Raw genomic sequence first — 12,031 nt, 5'->3', positions numbered from 1 at the left:
ACCTAACCAAAGAGGTAAAAGATGTGTATTCTGAAAACTATAAGATACTGATGAAGGAAATTGAAGATGACACAAACAAATGGAAATATATTCCATGCTTATGAATTGGAAGCACTACTATTGTTAAAATGACCATACAACCCAAGGTAATCTACGGATTCAATGTAATTGCTATCCAAATACTGAAGGCATTTTTCACAGAACTAGAACAAATAATTATAAAATTGGTATGGAAATGCAGAAGATCCCAAATAGCCCAAGCAATCTCGAGAAAGAGGAACAAAGCTGGAAGGATCATGCCCCCTGATTTCAAACTATACTACAAAGCTGCAGTAATCAAAACAATATGGTACTGGCACAAAAACAGGTACATAGATCAATGGAACAGAATAGAGAGCCCAGAAATAAACCTACACCTATATGAGCAGTTAATCTATGATAAAAGGGGTAAGAATACACAATGGGGAAAAGATAGCCTCTTCAATAAGTGGTGCTGGGAAACTGGACAGCTACATGCAAAAGAATCAAACTGGACAACTTTCTCATGCTGTGCACAAAAATAAATTTAAAATGGATTAAAGACTTAAGTGTAAGACCTGAAACCATAAAACTTCTGGAAGAAAATATAAGCAGTATGCTCTTAGACATTAGTCTTAGCATTTTTTTTTTTTTTTTTTTTTTGCGTATATCTCCTCAGGCAAGGGAAGGAAAAACAAACATAACCATATGGGACAACATCAAACTAAAAAAGCTTTTACACAGCAAGGAAACTATGAACAACACAAAAAGTTAGCCTACTGAATAGGAGAAGATATTTGCAAATGATATATCTAATAAGGGGCTAATATCCAAAATATGCAAAGAACTCCTGCAACTTAACATCAAAAAAAATCTGATTAAAAAATTGGGAGAGGATCTGAACAGATATTTTTCCAAAGTCATACAGATGGCCAACAAGCACATAAAAAAAAAAATGTTCAACATTACTAACCATCAGAGAAATGCAAATCAAAAGCACCATGAGATACCACCTCACACCTCTCAGAATGGCAATCATCAAAAAGGCAACAAATAGCAAGTATTGGGAAGGGTGTGGAGAAAAAGGACCTCTCGTGCACTGTTGGTGGGAATGTAAACTGGTGCAGCCACTATGGAAAACAGTATGGAGGTTCCTCAAAAAAATAAGAATAGAACTACCATATGATCCAGGTATCCCACTTCTGGGTATTTATCCAAAGACTATAAAAGCACTAATTCAAAAAGACATCTGCACCCTCATGTTCATCGCAGCATTATTTACAATAGCTAAGACATGGAAACAACCTAAGTGTCCATCAACAGATGAATGGATAAAGAAGGCATGGTATATACGTACAGTGGAATATGTTTACTAGACTTACCATGGTGACCATTTCATAATGTATGAAAATGTCAAATCACTATGTAATACAGCTGAAACTGATATAATATTGTACCTCAACTATAATCCCATAAAATAAGAATGAATGAATGAATGTCATACCTCCCTCCAAGCCTCTTTCTAACATTGTAATCATTGAAGTTTTATTGCCAAACATTGAAGACAAGATATAGAATAAAGTGTCTCTGGGAACAGAGACATATGAGGGGCATGTCAGGACTCTGTTAAGACGACCACACATCCCTCCTTCAGTCAGTGCCTGAGGCATCTGATCTTTGCTTCTGCAATATTTAGAATGGACAGTATTTAAGGCAAATCAGCCCTGACACCCCATACAGTCTTGGAATTAGGTATTAGGCCAATTAACCTACAGACTCAGAAACACAGCTAGGTTAAGGGAGTGGGTGAGTGACATTTGAAATGATCCAAGGCTTCAACATGTAGTTTCAAATCAGGATCAGTTATGAAGCTGCCCAAGTAAACCCCAGCGTAGAGCAATCCCTAGAAAATAAATTTCTGACATCGGGGTGGTAGCAAGGAAAGGAACGTTTTCCTTTCAAACCATTACCTAGAGCATCAATCATCATGATGGCAGATAAATCATAGTTCATCTCCAGCATTTATTAAAGTGCCCAAAATATCATAGATACTCAATATTTATTAGACAAACGAATCTCAGCTTTTTAGAATGTTTGACAGTTGGTTCCAGGTAGAAATGAAGGATTAAGCAAATGCTTCTAATCTGACTCCCTCCAGAACCCCCACTAAAACTCATAAAGATCGGGGAGAGGGAGAAGAAGCAATAACAACATAATTTTGGAGGCTAGAAAGCAATGATAAAGGACCTGGCAGACCTGAGAAAACCAAATGCTAAGTTAGTGGCATTGCAAAACCCTCTGGATGTGGAGTGAAGTTGCAGGAGGGCTGAAATAAGAGAACTGGTTGGAGGTTGGAAGCTACTTGAGAGGTAGCTACTTTTATACCCTACCTTCTCCCCCACTTTTTTCCACTGGGTGACTCCCCTTTCCTACTCTAACAGAAGTGGAGGTTTATTCACTTTTTTTTCCCCAAAGCTGAAGGGGCTTAGGGACTCTAGCAAGAAAACAGGGATTAATTAATATAAGCACACCAAATGCTCAGATCTTCTCCCAATTCCTGATGGGTTAGAAATCAACCCTTACCCTCCAGACAGAAGATTGGAGAAGACTTCTCTAAGGAATATGACTAGCCCAAGTGAAAAAAAAAATCCCTAAAGATAGTGATACGGAGTGGGATGGGGTGAGGGGTGGAATTCCCTAACAAAGAGCTTACTCATATCATCCTTCAGTAAAATTTATGGTCAATAAGTCTTCCCGAAAGCATAGAGCTTCTCGTCAGTTTTTTGCTATCCCACCCTTTAAATATAAGCAGGCAACTAGGATTACCAAACATCAGAGGAAATCTTAATAGGAAAGATAACCGAAGGACCTAAATTGCCAGATTAAAAGAGCCCACAATTACCCAGCTCAATGAATGGAAACATATCAAGCATATTATCATGAAATTCTAGAACACCAGACACAGAGACAACATTCTCTATACTTCTAAAGAGAAAAAGCACATATACAAATGAGTAGGAATCAGAATGGCATCAGACTTGTCAACAACCACCCTGAGCCCTGAACTCTGAGGACAGTAGAGCAATGCCTCCAAAATTCTGAAAGAAAATGATTTCCTACCTAAAATTCTATACCCAGACAAACTGTCCATCAAAAATAAAAGTAGAATATACATAAATTCCCAAAAAGCTTACTTTCCATGCACCCTTTCTCAAGAAGCTTAGGGACGACGTGTTAAATCAGAAAGAGAGAGAGAGAAAGGGAGTAAACCAAGAAAGAAGAAGGTGTGGAGGTGTGGATTCTAGGGAAACAGAAAATCCACGTAAGGAAATAGGTGAAGTGAGTCCTCAGGATGATGGTGGTGTAAGAGGTGTGTACCAGGTTTAGAGGGCAACAAGTACACATAGGAGTGATGGGACTCAGGAGAGAAGACACATCGAGGCAGGTTATCACTAAGATGTCAACTGCTATTACTTTTTAAAATCTGAAGATGGAATGCCTTAATAAGCATAATCCAGGTTGTTTTTGGTATTTCCTTACCCATGTTTTCACAGAGTTTCTGTTCTCCTGCCCACCTGCCCTCCCCCTCCTCCACACTATGACCTACTGCCTGCGTAAACTGAGAAAGCCCATTAAACCTCACAGAAGTTTTCTGCATGGACCTACTCCAGAACTGGAGATGGGTTTTGGTGAATTTAGAAAATGCAGCGCAATCCTCTCCCCCACCATAGTCTTGCCAGATGTCCTGTACCCAAACCACCTACCAATGGTCCCGACTGTAATAAGTCCTATGTTTCCCAAGTCTCACTCATGACCTTATCCACTGATTTCTCCAGAAATGGCTGTTACACACTTTCATAGATGCTGAAGCCAGATTATGGGCTAGAAATTCTCTTTAGCTTATCTTCTTGGAGATCATCTAACAGAGCCTTTCTGTGCTTTCTCTTACACACCTGGGTTTCTGCTTGCTGCTCCGTTTTATATTAACCACATATGGTGGTTGATAAAATATTTGAGGAAAAACAGATGTTTGATAGTGGTATTCCTTATTTATTTTGATGACTTCCCTCACCTGGGACTTTGGAAATGAAATCCTGAGGATTGAGCCAATGAGTAGTGGATAGAAGTGGAAAGAGTTTGTGTTGCAGAAAAACAGCCTCAAAGGACCTGAATAGCTGAGAAAGCATCCATCTTCTCTGCTTCCATTTCATGTCCCACATCATCTCCATTTGGCTGCTAAAATCTCCAATTCCAAATCTTCCCCTGCTGCCAGTACTAGACCCTTTCGAGGAAAAAACGAAGCAAAACAAAACAAAAGAAAATACCTAAGTGGTAGCAGCAATGTTGCAGAGAGACTAAGGGTGTGATAAGGAGACAGAGCTGAGTCCAAAATACTGGGCCCTCTCAACCTTGCTCCTGGCTACCAGGTCACTCTGCTGCTTAAATTCCTCCCATGATCCCTATCGCCCCATCAATGGATGGCATACAAAGGGTTTTCATTTCACTTTTCCCTACCTTGCCAGCTTCACCTGTGATGGTCCCTTATAGCATTTTTCTCTTGTCCACAGCAATATTCATCTAATTCCCTGGTTACTGTGTTCACAACTAAAGTTCATTCGGGTTTTTCATAATATCTTACAAAAAACCCAAACAAAGTTTTTGGACAACCCAATACTTTGGTCAAGCTTAGAAGTCTCTTCTTACACCCTCCCTTCTTCTTTGCCTGGTTAATACCTACGTATTTTCAAGACCCAGTTCAGACATAACTTCCTCCAGTAAAGCTCCACTACCCTAGCAACCGCTCTTCCCTGGACTGGGTTACATGTGCTTCCTCTGTGCATGTCACACTGTACTGAAAATTCTCTATTTATCTCTCTGTGTCTTTCATTACATTAAATCCCTTGAAGATAGGGCCAAGGTCTTCCATCTCTGCAACTCCAGTACCTAGCCCTGGGTCTAGTATAGAGTAAGCAGTCAAATAAATATTTGATGAATGTAATTCTTATAAAGCCTATCATATTGAAATTATGTTCACATTATTTTTTTCTTTTAAAAATAATTAATAGGGCTTCCCTGGTGGCGCAGTGGTTGAGAGTCCGCCTGCTGATGCAGGGAACACGGGTTCGTGCCCCGGTCCGGGAAGATCCCACATGCCGCGGAGCGGCTGGGCCCGTGAGCCATGGCCGCTGAGCCTGCGTGTCCGGAGCCTGTGCTCCGCAATGGGAGAGGCCACAACAGCGAGAGACCCGCATACCGCAAAAATAAATAAATAAAAAATAAATAAAAATAATTAACATACTTAATTTTTTAGAGCTGTTTTAGGTTTGCAGGAAAATTGAGCAGAAAGTACAGAGTTCCTCTATTCCCCCTCTTGCCCCACCCAGTTTCTCCTGTAATTAACATCTTGCAGTAATGTGGTATATTTGTTACACTTGATGAGCCAATATTGACACATTATCATAAGCTAAAATCTACAGTTTACATTAGGGCTCACATTGCATGTTGTACAGCCTATAGGTTTTGACAAATGTAAAATATTGTATAGTCTAAGGGTTGTGACAAATAGTTACATTTGTATCATACATTATGGTTTCACTCCCCTAAAAATCCACTGTGTTCCACCTACTCATCCTCCCTCCCTCCCTCAAACCCCTAGAAACCACTGATCTTTTTACTGTCTCCATAATTTTTTCTTTTCCAGAATGTCATAGAGTTGGAATCATACAGGATGTAGGCTTTTCACACTGGCTTCTTTCACTTAGCAATATGCATTTAAGTTTCCTCTCTGTCTTTTTGTGGCACATTATTTTTTTAATCTTCAAAACAACTCCGCAAGCTAAGTATTATTTTAGTAGATGAACACCTGAGACTTGGAGAGGGAAGGTGACAGTGCAGAAGTAGTCAAAGTATCAATAATGCCTTACTATCTGTCCATTAAATAAACATTCATTGGTCCCTGCTTTGTGTCGGGCACAGTGTTTACTTGATTCCGAGAGCAATAAGAAGATAATTTCCTAGTCCTCAAGGAACTAAGAGTTCAGTGTATGACAGGTATATTAAAAAAATTCATCACTTCACAGTATGAAAAGGGTTACTAAAAGGGTGGGTATCCTGCTGATATAAGTAGTAATTCAGATAATGTAGGCACTTGTCACAATAATGCCACATAATAAGTGCTCATAAAATGCTGACTATTATTATTTCACTTAGTCCTTACAACAGCCCTAACCCCTGTATATTGCTATCTCTTGTTTTTCTGATCAATAAATAGTTCAAAGTAATTAATTAACTTGCTCAAAATCACAGAAGAAGGAAGTGAATCTGGGCTTGCCCCAAGTCCATGTGCCCTCTATATTCTTCTTGTCTCGGTGATCCTGGCAGAAGTGACATCATGTCCCAAGGTAGAGACATTAAAGAGAAGGGTGTGTTGGGGACAGTGCCAAGTTGAGAGTGACTGGAGCACAGAGGGTGAGGACAGGAGCAGTGAGCAGTGGGGCTGGTCAGTCAGGCTATGAAGGACTCCCAAGTACTGAAGTTCGTAAAATGCTCCCAACCCGCTCATTTGCTCATGCTATTTAGCTCTGAGAACTGCTGAAGCTGAACATTCCGTTTGGAGTGCACGGAATAAGACAAGCTCTGTGTAAGACATTTTTGGTCTTGCTGAGGTCAGTGTGGTGGGTTTGTTGCTGAGGGAGAGTTCTGACAATTGCTATTGAGACACTACATAAGCAAAGATAAGCAAAAACATTTGACTTCCGAAAGCAAAATTAGAGGGAAGCACAGTAAATCAAGATTCCATACGTAACAAGTTTTGCAAATAAACACCAATTTGAAGAGAAGCTTCAGGAAATGGAATTTAAATTGACTGAGTCCAAGTCTTTACAGAAGACCCATCTGCTTTCCCCCCTAGGTGACAGGAATGCTAACTTGTGGGGGCACTTCCTTTTATCATCCAACGGCTTCTTTATTTGAGGAATAGAAATAAGTAGAAAATTTACCTTTGATCTCTATTATACGCTTGAAAGCATCAGAGCTGAATTTTTCTCTTCTGGGGAGAAAATGGAAATTAATTTCTGCCTAGCTATTTTTAATGTATTTGGCATTGATTTTAATATAATAGAAAAAATATTAGCATTGACTTTCAATTCAGAACAATTGAAGACCATTACCAATACCTACAAATCTGATATATTTTTAAAGTATGACTTAAATGAAAGCAAACCAATGGAGGTCATTTTAACCATATTTTCTTGTTCCCATAAAAAAAAATCTGTTTTCTGCCAATACTTGTTTACTTATTTAACCAAACTGGTTATTGAGGGTCTACTATTGCCCAGCTTGGTGTCAGGTACTAAGAATATAGTCATAATCCAGACAGACAAAATCCCCACCCTGATGGAATTTATAGTCTAATTAATAATACCAAAATTTATAAACAATTGCATCAAAGGGTTAAGTTAGACATTTTTATTACTATATTGCAAGAAGATTGGGCTTGTGAGTGCATAGAACAGTGCTTCTTAAACTTCACATGTGAATCACCTGGGGAGTTTGTTAAAATACAGGTTCTGATACAGTAGATCTAGGGTGGAGCTGATATTCTGTATTTAAATGTGCTGTCATGCTGATGCCGCCAGTCCGTGGACCATAATTCGTAGCAAGGACATAGACTATTAAGATGTAAGACGTAATATTAAAATATAAGGCATAGAGTAATATTAAAATTTTTTCTTTGGGGTATAGAGCACATGGTAAGAATAAATGGGTGAATGAGATGCATTTATAAATATAAAATGTTCCCAAGAGGAAGTAGAAAGTGGTCTGGGAGCCATATAGAGAAGAAACATCATGAAGACTGGGGAGGGGAGGGAGTTCAAGAGGTGCTTCCCAAGGGAGGTATTGTCACTAATTGAGCCAGGAAGATGTGGAGGATGTCTGCTGCTGGAGAGGGCAGGATGGTGCTCCAGGTTGAGCACTGGCATTGGTGTTTTCAAGGGTCAGCTCAGGGCTCGTCCAGAGACCAGCTACTTGTTCTCTTCAGTAGCTCTTCTGTGCAGGGAAGCAGGAAGGATAAGGCTGGTAAGGAGGTCCAGAGGAAGCCTTGCCTGATGAAAACCACCCCCATCAAGGCCAGCCCCAGCATTCCTAAGACTGGACCCAAAGACTCTGACCTTTCTTTTTACTTGTTTTCTCTGCATACATAGCACACAATACTTGGACTTACTGTTCAGGGCTTTGTCTGTTGTCTAGTTCAGGTATCGCTGTTTTTCAGCTCCTCTGGCCACTGACTATATCTCCCTTGGCCCTATGAAGTGGAAACTGAACTGGCATGGCTATGCGTTTGACAGGATATCTGGTAATAGACTTCTCTGCATTGGCCCTAAGATCTCTTTTTGTGAACTGTTGTTTTGGGTACTCAGTTGGGTTCTGCTCTCATAACCAGAACACATGGCAAGACTGTTCCCATATTCCTGCTGGAGCTGAGTTCCTGTTGTCCCTGTTAGATGGACATGAAGTCTCCCATTCACCTCTATCTTCCCAGTCTATGTTGTCTTCCTCATTTATATTACCTACTTGATCCTTGGGAGGAATCTGAGGCTGCAGTCTGATTGAATATGGGGGACAAAGGCAAAGGAGGGGGGATAAAGACAGAGATAGAATAGTGAAGAGGAGTCATACACGAGGAGCTGTGTCTGCCTCAATTACTTCTGTATTCCCACTGCCCCAGAGAGCTCCTAAGCCATAATAGAGGATCAACACATGTTGACTTAATTGTAAATACAGATTTTGTATAATCTTATTTCACTAATTTTCAAGACACTGTGTATTTTAAAAGTACTCTATTTAGGGAACTTTTTAGGTTTCTCAACCCATAAGTATTTTCTATCTTATATCATTTTAAAGATAGATGAGATAGTATTTATGGTAGACAGAATTCTAAGATGACCCCCAATGACCCTTACCCCTGTGAGTGTGGGTGGGAACTGTGACTATAATGAGATATCACTTCTATGGTCATGCTATGTTATATGGCAAAAAGGAGATTTTCAAGGATCTAACATTATTGCATGAATCCTTTAAAAGCAGAGTTTATTTTGGCTGGTTGCAAAAGAAGAAGATAGGATTTGATGTCCCATTACTGGCTTGAAGATGGAGGGGACCTGAGAGTGACTTCCAGGAGCTGAGAGCCAGCAAGAAAGTGGTGACTTCAGTCCTACAACCACAAGGAAATGAATTCTGTCAACAACTTGAATCATCTTAGAAGCAGATTCCTCTCCAGAACCTTCAAATAAGAGCCCTTCCTAGCCCACACCTCGATTTGGGCTCTGGAAGACCCCAACCATAAAACCCAGTTGAGCCTGCATTGGCTTCTGACATACAGAACTGTGAGCTATTAAACGGCTGTTGTATTAAGCTTCTAAATTTGTTGTAATGTGTTGTGCAGCAGTTGAAAACTAATATGACATTTTATATGTCAAAGAAGTTTGCAATATATATGTACACATACATACATATATTTATAATGTATCCACATAATATGTGCATTTAGCTTGCATGTAGTCTACTGTATGTACTGGAGGAAAAAAGAGAAAAAAATAATTTAAACAGTGTGGGCAACAACCCCTCTTGGTTATTGCCCTCAAAAAGCCATCAGCAACATCTGACAGAGTTGCACTCTCTTCTTGCAACTCATTTTTCATGTAGCCTACTGAACAACCTCCTTTTAGGTTCACCTCCCAGTTTACTAGACACTTCTTTTCAGTCTTTTTCGGGTTTCTCTTCTTCTTCCTTAACTGTAGATTTTCCTAAATACATTACACATACATATTACCCTACCCTGCAGGGTGGTGTAAACAAAATACAATAGTCCTTCATAGGCAGTTAAAAGGTATTCAAGGGTAATTTTGACTATCCCCTGCTCAAGAAACAACTTCACTCTATCTGTTTTTCTCATCTAAAATTGAGAGTCACCCAGACATTTTGGTATGAGGTCAAGAGGATTAGTGAATTACCCTGTCTTCACATCGGATCTCTTCTTTAGCTCTGAACCTCTGCTGTCCTATATAGAAGCCATTAGCCACGAGTGGGGATTTAAATTTAAATTTTAATTAGTTAAAATTACATAACATTTAGGGACTTCTCTGGTGGCACAGTGGTTAAGAATCCACCTGCCAATGCAGGGGACACAGTTTCAAGCCCTGGTCCAGGAAGATCACACATGCCATGGAGCAACTAAGCCCGTGCACCACAACTACTGAGCCTGTGCTCTAGAGCCCACAAGCCACAACTACTGAGCCCGCAAGCCACAACTACTGAAGCCTGTGCGCCTAGAGCCCGTGCTCTGGAACAAGAGAAGCCACCACAATGAGAAGCCTGCGCACTGCAACAAAAAGTAGCCCCCACTCGCCGCACTAGAAAAAGCCCGCACACAGCAACGAAGACCCAATGCAGCCAAAAATTAATTAATTAATTAACTAACTTAAAAAAATTATATAACATTTAGATTTTAGTTCCTCGGTGGCACACATTTCAAGTGTCCAATAGCCAGTGTTACCCATGACTACCACCTTGGACAACATAGAGCATTGCTATCATCAGAGCAAGTTCTTCTGGACGTGGAAAAGACCAACCCCTTTCACTGCCATCTGGTCCACTCCACTTAAATATCCTAGACTCATTGCTTTCCCCAGAGATTTCACAAAGGAGTGATGTAAAAAATGCATTCTTCGGAAACAAATTGTCTGAGTTTCAATCCTGGCTCCACCATTTGCAGGCTTTTCTCTCCTAAGAGGGCTACCTGACCTCTCTGTGTCTCAGTTTCCCTATCTGTAAATTGGGGATAATAGTAGGAACTATCTCCTAAGGTTGTTGCGAAGGTTAAATGATATACTTTATATAATGCACTTAGAATAGTGCCAAACTCTTGAGTTCTCAATAAATGTTAGCTATTATTTTTTGCATTAGTATTGTTTTAGAGACCTACTTGGAATTTGGTGTAATTTATTAATCTGAAGAGTCATGATTTTTATTAATTCTGGATAATTTCCAGTCATTTTCAAATGTTGTCCTTCCTTAATTCTTTTTACTTTTCCTTTCTAGAATTCTAGTTGGATATCCATTGAACCTTGTCATTATATCTTCTATAACCTTTATGTGACTTAGCTTCCTTACCAATTAAATAAGAATACAAATAGTATCTACCTCATAGGGTTGTTGTTAGAATTAAAGAAGTTAAGATATTTAAAACACTTTAAATAGTACCATACGTGTGACAGCTATTATAACACCCTGGTTATAGCTCCTTATTCATTTTTAGTCCTTGTAGATTTCCCTTAATTTATTCGGGGAGTGATACTGTGATTTATAATAAGAAATGTATATTTGGTCTTTGTCCAACTTCTATCAGGAGCTCCTAAAACCCTTAGAATTTCCTGTGATCAAAGTGATAGAAAGTGTCTTTTGTTATGTTAATGAGGTATCTTTTGGACCCCATCAAAAGATGGGGCCTGGTTGTCAGTGGAGCCAACCATGTGGTTAGAGGGCTGGAACTTTCAGTCCCACCTCTGACCTCCAGGGAGGAAAGAGGACCTGGATATTGAGTTCAATCACCAATGGCTGGTGATTTAATCAACCATGCCTTTGCAATGAAGCCTCCATGAAAACCCAGAAAGACTGGCTTCAGACATCTTCCAGATTGGTGAACACATGGACGTTTGGGGAGAGTGGCAAAATCAGAGAGGGCCTGGAAGCTCCACGTCCTTTCCCTATATCCTGCTCTATGCATCTCTTCCATCTGACTGTTCCTGAGTTGTATCCTTTTAAAATAAACCGGTAATCTACTAAGTATAATATTTCTCTGAGTTCTATGGGCCACTCTAGCAAACTCAGGGGGTGGTCGGAGGAAGTGGGGGGAGGTTTGCATTTCCAATCTGCTGCTGTCTCCAGGTGGACAGTGTCAGAATTGAGTTGAACTGTAAGACACATGGTGGTGTCTGAGAATTGCTTGGCGATG

Source organism: Aethalodelphis obliquidens, unplaced genomic scaffold (genome assembly GCF_003676395.1).
Source record: "Aethalodelphis obliquidens isolate GAN/ISIS:26980383/991018 unplaced genomic scaffold, ASM367639v1 scaffold17, whole genome shotgun sequence".
Classification (NCBI taxonomy): Eukaryota; Metazoa; Chordata; class Mammalia; order Artiodactyla; family Delphinidae; genus Aethalodelphis; species Aethalodelphis obliquidens.
Note: the sequence above shows the minus strand (reverse complement) of the source record.